The 9,919-nt window shown below is 40.7% G+C and overlaps 1 protein-coding gene across 1 annotated transcript in view; it reads right to left on the bottom strand.

The window, feature by feature from the left end:
- Positions 1 to 9,919, bottom strand: part of LOC122540302 (ankyrin repeat domain-containing protein 65-like) — a 171,229-nt gene that overhangs the window by 82,905 nt on the left and 78,405 nt on the right. The window lies entirely within an intron of this gene.

The raw sequence follows: 9,919 nt of genomic DNA, 5'->3' as shown, positions 1-9,919 counted from the left end.
CATCCACCCACTGTACTCTTTGCTACCTTCCCCCACCCTCCTCCCCAACCTATCACCTTCTTCCCCACCCCCATTCACCTATTGTACTTATGCTACTTTCTCCCCACCTCCATCCTCCTCTCATTTATCTCTCCACCCTTCAGGCACTGTGCCTGTATTCCTGATGAAGGGCTTTTGCCCGAAATGTCGATTTTCCTGCTCCTTGGATGCTGCCTGAACTGCTGTGCTTTTCCAGCGCCACTCTAATCCAGAATCTGGTTTCCAGCATCTGCAGTCATTGTTTTTACCTAGTTGATAATGTAATTGGAAAGCCCAAGCTTGGGTCAGATGTTATGCGTCACAAAATATTGAAATATATAACTTGTAGCTTCTGAGGCACCCAGGATGCTGAAATGTATGATGAAGATGCACAGTGAAGAATAGGCCTCAGCCGTGTTCAGTTAATAACAACAGCGAGACCTGGAAAGTTTAAAGTAGCTCAGAACAGTGAGAAATCAAGGCACTGACACATGCTTCTAGAGAAATCAATATTTAATGAAACCATTGGGATTGACACAGGTACATGTGAGAGGAACTGAAATCAAAAGTAATGATGAGCATAGAGTTTGAATTTGCAAAATTGATGCTTGGGTACTCTGAGTGAACAATAAAATTGCAGCAATTGATGAATAGGGAGAATTAATAACTGACAAGAATTACCACAAGATTGATAAGGGAAAAAGGAGAGTTACAGAATCTTTTAAGTCCAGGATTTCTTAAAAATATTGTACTGTAGCAATCTGCACAGTGAATTATGACTCTGCCTATATGATGATGTCACATGTTGGCTAATTAAAATTTAAGTTACTTATCGTAGCTGTTTTGGTTAAGTAAGCCCTTACCAAATTAAATAGGAAATCTAAGGAATTTCACAGATGCGGTGGGAGAGGATCATCTATAAATGAATTAAGGTTAAAGAACTGCTAGATAAATAATTATACATTAAGCCTGTTTCTGTGGCTAGAACTAAGGTAAGAGGGGTGCACGAATACCTTTCTAGTCCTACTCGCCCACTAGTCATAATATGTTTTAAATATAACCCAGGCTGGTGTTATGGACAGTTGAATAGTCTCAGACTGTGTCAGGTTCAGTATTAAGAATAAACCAACTGAGTTTTTTTTAATCAATAGCATGTTTATCACTAACACAACTTAAACAAACAGTGATTATTGTCAAAAAAAATTTAAACTGTGCAAAGATAGATATTCCTTATATTCTAACATCCCAAACTTAACATGAGGGCAGTAAGGGTAGTAGGCAAATGATGGCTGAGCATCTTATAGAACATATTAAATAGCAAATACACTTAAACAGACCTTTAGGATTTTTCAGCAATCCTGTCAGAGATTAGTGACACTGTAGCTCATCAATTCTTATGAAACTTTACAAGAGATTATGATTCTTCACTTTTGATGACCTGGCTTTGAAACACCCTCAAATCTGCTCTATCAAGGACAGCCTCAATGAGTGCTCACATTCAAATGGTTCATCTTCCTTTCCTAGATGTATGGTCTCTTGGGATCTTGGAAATTGTGCTCCAGCACTTAGTGTTAAGGATAATACCAGCTTTCCACATGGGCATCCCCAAACCTGCACTGCCTCCAAGCTCTAATCTACCTCGGTTGCCCAAAGCAAATATTGCTCATAGGATTTTTTCACTCACTGTTTACTGCACAGAGCGATTAATGGCATACAGCTTCTTCTGAACCCCAAGTTTTCCAGGACTTTTCCATAGCCTGACCCCAACATTTCACTGCCTACCAATTTCTAGAACTTCTGTCTGAATTCGAACAGTGCAGAGATGACCAACTTTTGCCAGTGCCTTACCAACAGGTTCAATGTAGTTAAGTTTTTTCTACAATGCATGTTAAGATGCTCTGCATGGACATTTCTTCTCTCTCTCTCTCTCCCTAAGACTTCTCTGAACCCCAGCTAGACAGAACTTACATAGCTCAGTTGCCTTTAGCAGCACAGCACAGTTTTGCCTATCATGGAGTGTGCCTCCTGAGTCTGTCACTAACTATGACCCTGCCAGAGTTTTTCAGTGACCTCTGAACTATTTTGAATGACCTACTGAAATTCCTGCAACAAGATCTACCCCCTATCACTAGGCAGAAATCGAATGTACTGTATTTAGTTTTGGAGCAGTCAGATATGACAAACCTTTCTGTTCCTAACCTGCAATCTTCTTCCTGACCTCTCTGCCCCACCCCCACTCCGGCCTATCACCCTCACCTTATCACCCTCACCTTAACCTCCTTCCACCTATCACATTTCTAACGCCCATCCCCCAAGTCCCTCCTCCCTACCTTTTATCTTAGCCTGCTTGGTACACTTTCCTCATTCCTGAAGAAGGGCTCATGCCCGAAACATCGATTCTCCGGCTCCTTGGATGCTGCCTGACCTGCTGCGCTTTTCCAGCAACACATTTTCAGACCTATCTGTACCGCTGAAAATTGTAATGTTATCATTTTCACAGAGTGCTTGCTTTCAGCACAAATTGGGCCCAACAAAAAAAATGTAATTCATCACACTATACAGTCACTATCCCTGAACTGGGAGGTCTGGGTTCAAGTCCCACCTGCTCCAGAAATGTGTAATAAAGTCTCTGAACAGGTTGATTAGAAAAATAGGTTAAATATTAAAAAAAAGTAGCCAATTACAGATTCAAGCTGATAAAGGCTGGGAAAAAGTTAAAGACAAAGAACTAATATCTGACAAGAGTTCGATTGATCAGGGCAAGAGACTCAAACAATCATTTCAGTTCAGGAATTCTTGAGAATACTTTACCGTAGCATTCTGCACAGTATATATCATGTTGGCTAAATAAAATTTAAACTAGTTATCATGGAAATGTGACTTAAGTAAGACTATCAAATTAAATGGGAAATCTAAGGGATATCACAAATGTGGAGGGGGAAATGAAAATTGAACATGAGTTAGCTAGTCAACTTCAAAAGGTGAAAATAAGTTACAATATTTTAGTAATAGAGATCTATAGTTATTATGACATAGAAAGTGACCATCCAGTCCATTGTATTTAAAACTAAAGAGTCATTACTGAGCTCTAGATATTTTTGAAGAGTGTGTGTGCCAGTGGGCAGAGAGCTTGAAATACAGAGATTTTTGAGGTTTCAAAGGCAGGATAATATACATGCATAGAGAATCATGCACCTAAATCAGAGGCACATTTGCTCACCTCCCAACCTACCACAGTCACTAGAGCCATTGAAAGTCTGCCAAAGTAATAAACACACATGAAAAAGGATGTGAAATTTCAGCCCAAGGCAGCCAACTAGCACAGAGATGGAGCATTCTTGTTCCAGAAATTGAAATTCATGTGCATATCTTTCAACAATGTGGAAAATTGCCCAGGTATTTCCTGTCCTGATAAGTCAAGACAAATCCAACCCAGTCAATTACCGCCCCATCAGCCTACTCTCCATCATCAGTAAAGTGATGGAAAAGATAGTCATCAATGCATCCGGATAACACTTACCAAGTGATAATCTACTCATTGATACTCTGTTTGGTTTCTGCCAGGGTCACTGAGCTCCTGACTTCATTACAGCTTTGTTCCAACAGGTACAAAAGACTGACTTCTGGAGGTGAGGGGAGACTGGTTGCTTTTGATATTGAGGCAACATTTTGCGAAGTGTGGCATCAAGGAGTCATGACAAAACTGGGGTCAATGGGAAGCACAGGGAAATTCTTCACTGGTTTGAGTCATACTTGGCACAAACAAAAATGGAAGGCAGTTGAAGTCAATCACCTCAGTTCCAGACCATGCTGCAGGCATTCCTCAGGAGAGTGTCCTGGGCTCAACCATTTTAAGTTACTCTATCATAAGGTCAGAAATAGGGATGTTCATCATTCAGTACCATTTGTGAATCCACAGTTACTGAAGCATGTCTGTGTCCATATACATCAAAACCTGGACAACATTTTAGCTTGAATAGATAATTGGCAAATATCAATTTCACCACGCAAACACCAGCAAGCGAGAATCTCATCATCTGCCCTTGACATTCAAGGACACTATCAGTGCTGAATATTCCACCATTAACCTCAGAGCGGGGTGGGAGAGTCTGTAAGAACATCAATAGTAATAGGAGTAAGCTATTAAGCCCATTGAGTCTGATCCAACATTCAACAAGGTCATGGCCAATTTGATAATCCTGAACTCCACTTTCCTGCCTTTTCCCCATAACTCTTGATTCCCTTACTGATTGTCTGATCTGTTACCTTTCTGATTTGTCTATTTCACTCTTGAATGTACTTGAGAACTGAGCCTATATAAGTCTTTGATGTGAACAATTCTACAGATTCAATACTCTTGGAGAGAAAAAATGTCCTCCTCACACACTGTGGCAGCAGAATGCTCCATCTACAAGGTGCACTGCAGCAACTCACTAAGGCTCCTTCATTTTGTCATTTCTTCATGAGATGTGGGTGTCACAGGCTGGCCCAGCAATTAATGCACACCCCTAACTGCACTGTGAGTGCACCCTTGCCTCAAGATCTGCAACAGTGTAAGAAGGTGGCTTACCACCATCTTCTCAAGAGCAATTAGGGGTGGGTAATAAATGCTGTGGTTCCCAGATACCACGAACAAATAAAACTTAAAAGAGGAAAATGCACAACCAAGCCAGCAGCATAGAGAGACAGAAATGGACACTCTGAGGCAGGCAGAAAGTCATATCCCGGTTTGCCATTTATTGTAGACTGAAGAGAGCTACGTAATAACACTGATACATTACTGTTGAAGGACTAAAAACCATTTGTTGCCACAGTAACCATGATAGAAATTTGCTGTCATTGGCTACCATCTACTTTGGAAAGATGGAATTAAACAAGTGTTCTTTAGGTGCACAAATAACTGAAATGTCTGAAATACTAGACTGATATTCAATTACTAAATTTATTGTCTCCCCTTGTGAGCTAGTATCCGTGATGAATCCATGATAAAATTTGTTAATGAACATTGGATTTATAGTCACTTCAGTGCTCCAAAAAAATTCTTTTGAAGTTCAATGGCATTGCATTTTTATAATTCAATGATTTTTTCATTGCTTTCAATCTTCCAATTCCCAAACCTTGATGCATGAAGAACTCTTCACATGTTCATTAGAATATGTTACATGTAGATCATTATGTTGTTTTATATCATTTCTTGCTACATACATTTCAACAGTAACTAAATCCAAATGTAACATAAAAACAGCAATAATCAACTGAAAATTGCCATTGAGTGAACAGTTATTTTTTATCCGTTCATGTGATGTGCAATATTTGTTGTCCATCCTTAATTGCCTTTGGGTAGGTGCCGGTGAGCAAACGTCTTGAACCACTGCAGTCAATCTGTAGTAGGTACACCCACAGTGCTGTTCAGAAAGGGATTCCGGCACATTGGCCACACAACAGTGAAAGAACAGATATATAGTTCCAAATGTATCTTGGAGGGGAGCTTATGGTGTTACATGGGCCTGGCCCTCTTGTCCTTCCAGGTGTTAGATGTTTTGCAGGGTGCTGTTGGAGGAGCCTTGGTACATTACCATAGTGCATTGTGCATCAGTGATGAAGACAGTGAGTGTTTAACCTAAGGGATGGGTTGCCGAGGACTAGAGGTTTCTGAGCTTCCTGAGTGATGTTGGAGCTGCACTCATCCAGGCAAGTGGGAGTATTCCTATCACACTCCTGACTTGAGCCTCGTAGATGGTGGATAGGCTTTGGCGAATCTGGAAGTGAGCAACTCATTGAAGAATTTCGAGCCTCTAACGTGATCTTGCCGCCACAGGTATTTGTATGGCTGGTCTATTTCATTCCTGGCTTATGAAAATGCCAGGGTGTGGATAGTGGCGAGTTCAGTAATAGCAATGCCATTGAATGTCAAGAGATTATGGCTGGGTTCTGCTTTATTGGAGATTGTTATTAACTGGCATTTGTGTGGTATGAATGTAATCCCAATATTAATGTAACCCACAACCAGCAACAACTTTGAACTAAACTAGTTGTTCACAGAGATAGAGCAAGCCTCTTTTTAACCTTGTAAATATACTGAACTTGCTCATGCTGGCCATCCAGAAGACATTTATCATAAGATTGTTATGTTAACTTCTACTTGTCCACTTGCCTCTGAAACATAGAGCTTCAATTACAACTCAGGCCTTGTGATTTTGCCATGCTGTAAATTAATGACATGGAGATATATCTGGACTTTCTGAGGTGCGTTTATAAGTCCCACCTGCCACAGAGGCAGTGTGAAAAAAATTCAGAAAAAGATTAATTAAAAATAATTTGTAACTGACTGATGTTGTGATACTGGGACTTTGAACCACTGAATGATTACTGTAGAGAACAAGGCTATTCTGCCAGTCATATCTGTGCTAGCACATATGGAAAGGACAGAAAAGACCATCTGCTCCAAAGTCCATTCATGTAGATCTGGTGCAGATACGTAACAGTTATCCACATCTTTGGAAAATAAGAAATGGAAGCAGGAAAAGGAGATGTAGCCATCAAGCCTTCTCTGTATTTCAATGGATGATTTTGGGCTTCAACTATACTTTTCTACCAGTTCTCCTTACCTCTTTGGTCTTCTTGAAATGCTTATATATTTTTACTTATCTATTCTGACTCTAATCCTGTCATATGTGCCCTGGCATTGTACACCAAAGACCGGGGTCCTCCAGGGCCAGATGCAGAACACTGCTTTTAAGGCTGGTTCCAGGAGAGGTTCTCCATTTAGGACAGACCCAGATGGGATGCCTCAAACTGTTAAACTTCAGTGGGGGGGGGAGGGATGATCTGGCTCACAATGATTTTTCACCCATCTCCTCTGCTGGTCACAGCAAAGTTAATTTTAAAGAGCTTTCTCCCTTTGTGGATACCTTTCTATCAGTCTTACTTTAACATACATTGTAAAAGGAATGCATTTAACCAGGCTTTTGTGAATGAATAAAATTGAGTTTACTAATTACTAATTATTAAGTGCAAGAAGAAATGCTAATAGAAAAATGTACACATAGATTGGAATTGAAAATTACTTCCAAATAAATAAAAGTCTAAAGTAGTGATAGAGATCAAATTCTGGACTGTTTGTCAATAACAGATAGTCAAACACTATGGCTGTTGCGGTGGATGACGTTGGTAGTTGAACAGTTAATTGCAAAATTCTCAGCTTTTTGGAAGACTGGAACTGTTGTGATTTCTTTCAGCAGGCTGGCTGGCAGCACTCAGAATAAGAGAGAGTTCTTTCCCGTTTCTTTTGCTGCAATGACTGTTCTCAGAGATGTGACCCTCACAGCACACTCTGCACACACCAGGATGTCAGACCACACACACATACAGACACCAGCTGAAACTCACGTTTAACCACTGTCCCTGTGGATCTTTGAAAGTGGGGAAATGCAACTATGTCCCTTGCTTTTTCCCATCATGTTCACATTTTGAGCTACTCCCAGGAGATTAAAGCTCCGTTTATATGAAACTTTCTCATTTTGCAGCTTCTTTGACATCCTGTCAGGTGTGATATTCTAAAGTCTCTCTCTTCAGACAGCCACTGAATTTAATCTACACTCAATGTTTGGCTGTATGTCCTTTTTCTTATATTACAATGAAAGTTTGATATAGGATAGGTGTTCTGGGTTTATAATCCACGGTCATGACATCAGACACCTGCCCACTTCCCTGTGAATCTGAATCAAAGTATTTATTTGGTCCACATTCCCAACTCCTGTATAGGTTTTTGCGTGGCCTGCAAATATGTGTATTGTTCCATCAGTGCCTTCCTCCAGATCTAGACTGCAGCCATTTAACTTCAGAGACCAGCTGTACTATTCAAGCATTGTATTCAGCTCACTGCTGAAACATGATCTGCAAGCTAATAGCAGCAGGGCGTGCAGTTTGAGACCTGGATAAGGGGAGTTCTAAGAGCTATAGCATAGTTTATAAGCAAAGCAGGTTTAATTACTGTATTGTGAAGTGTCTTTCCTTGTCTGTACACGGAATCTGCAACTGTGGTATTTTCCACATTTTTGAGGAAAATGCGGCTGCTGTCCAAAATATTCACCAGTGTTTGAGATGTTAGTTGTTAGACCCAGGTTACATGCTACCACATACACCTCATTCGAAAGGGACTGATTTTGCTCGTAGCTGATGGAAAGTATTGTCAACCCCCAAACAATAGACCAGGATGTGGGGGAGGAAAACAAGATTTAACTTCGTCAATAGTCATCAGAGCACGTGTTGTGCCTCAATAATTGGCTGATATCCAGAAAAAAAAGCGGATGGGTGTTGGCTGAGTGTCTGTTATAATATTAGCTCACAACCTCTCTGTGGAATCTAGTGACAGTTGCAGAAGGAAGATGCAACAAAGCATGTGCCTTCACTAGATGCATTATCACAGAAATTAGAGGCATTAAGTTACATTCCTGATAGGTTTTGCGATAGAGAATGGGGCACTGGCGGTTGTCTTCCAGTATAATATAGCCAAAGTGTCAAGGATTAGTAGCATTTGCTCTATTCTGCACCATACAAAGCTTAACCCACAAATGGAGCATGTCAATGTAAAGCCTGGAAAAGATGTGTGCAAAATCTTTCAGCATCCACTCGTACCATTCGGCACCCTTGACAAAGGAACTTTTTTCCTAAGCAGGCATTTAGACGCCTTACATTTCAATATCTTCTGCTTTGCCTGTGAATTAATAGCAATTCCCATCATTGTCAAAAACACTGAATGAAACAATAATATTCTTCTGAAATGTCAATATTGCTTCCCAATTAAATAAAATTTACTCGTCATTGAAGGCCAGTTAATCACAATAAATAGGAACTCTTGATATCCAAGGACTCAAAGCTGAACAGCAATTGCAAGATTCTCCTGGGTGGTTCTCCCACATTGCACTGCACCAGGCTCTAACTATGGGCGCAGCCTTCCTGTTTTCTGTTTCTTGTGAATTCAATGGAACTGAGGGCCATTAAGAGAGAGACAGAGGTGCATTATTTTATAGCACTTTATTTGACCATGTTCATGGTCTCCAAATTACCAGGCTCACTGCTCTGTAGTTGAACAGCCTCCAGGGAGCAATGATACTGTTCACATTTCTGATATATCTTCATTATTGTACCAAATGCCAGTTGATGAAGGATAATTATGGAGTCAATCTTTGCTTAGTCATAGACATATCCATAGAGGGACACATTATAATCATATGTCTTATGATTCATTCACCTCCAATGTCAATGCGTCATATGTGATTGAATTTCTATTAACTCAATAACCTCCACCTGCATAATATTGAATACAATTGATATACAGTTAACAACCTTGTTCCGCTCAAACAAACAGATCAGTTATTCTTCTCCTCTGAGGAAGTCCCTCATGACCGAGGATGACTTCCCTCCAATTAGATTAGATTCCCTACAGTGTGGAAACAGGCTCTTTGGCCTAACCAGTCCACACCGACCCTCCAAAGAGTAATCCACCCAGACCCATTTCCCTCTAACACTATGGACAATTTAGCACGGCCAATTCACCTGGCCTACACATCTTTGGACTGTGGGAGGAAACCAGAGCACCCGGAGGAAACCCACATAGACATGAAGAGAATGTACAAACTCCACACAGGCAGTCACCCGAGGCTGACATCGAACCTGCAGTGCTAACCACTGAGCCACCATGCCACCCTTGTTTCAATGGGTTCTGAGGTGGTTGGTATGTCTAATGTGTGACTGCAGGTTCTGCCATATGTGAAGTTGATGGTATTGAAAGCTGGGGTAGATGGTAGCTTGGTGGTTTGACTGCATCGCTGCATCTGCGTCCTGTCAAATTCTTTCAATGTATTAATTGCCTTTCTGAATGCACCTTCTCCATTATGGT

This window comes from Chiloscyllium plagiosum, chromosome 34 (assembly GCF_004010195.1).
Source record: "Chiloscyllium plagiosum isolate BGI_BamShark_2017 chromosome 34, ASM401019v2, whole genome shotgun sequence".
Classification (NCBI taxonomy): domain Eukaryota; kingdom Metazoa; phylum Chordata; class Chondrichthyes; order Orectolobiformes; family Hemiscylliidae; genus Chiloscyllium; species Chiloscyllium plagiosum.
Note: the sequence above shows the minus strand (reverse complement) of the source record. Positions and strands in the feature narration are given on the sequence as shown.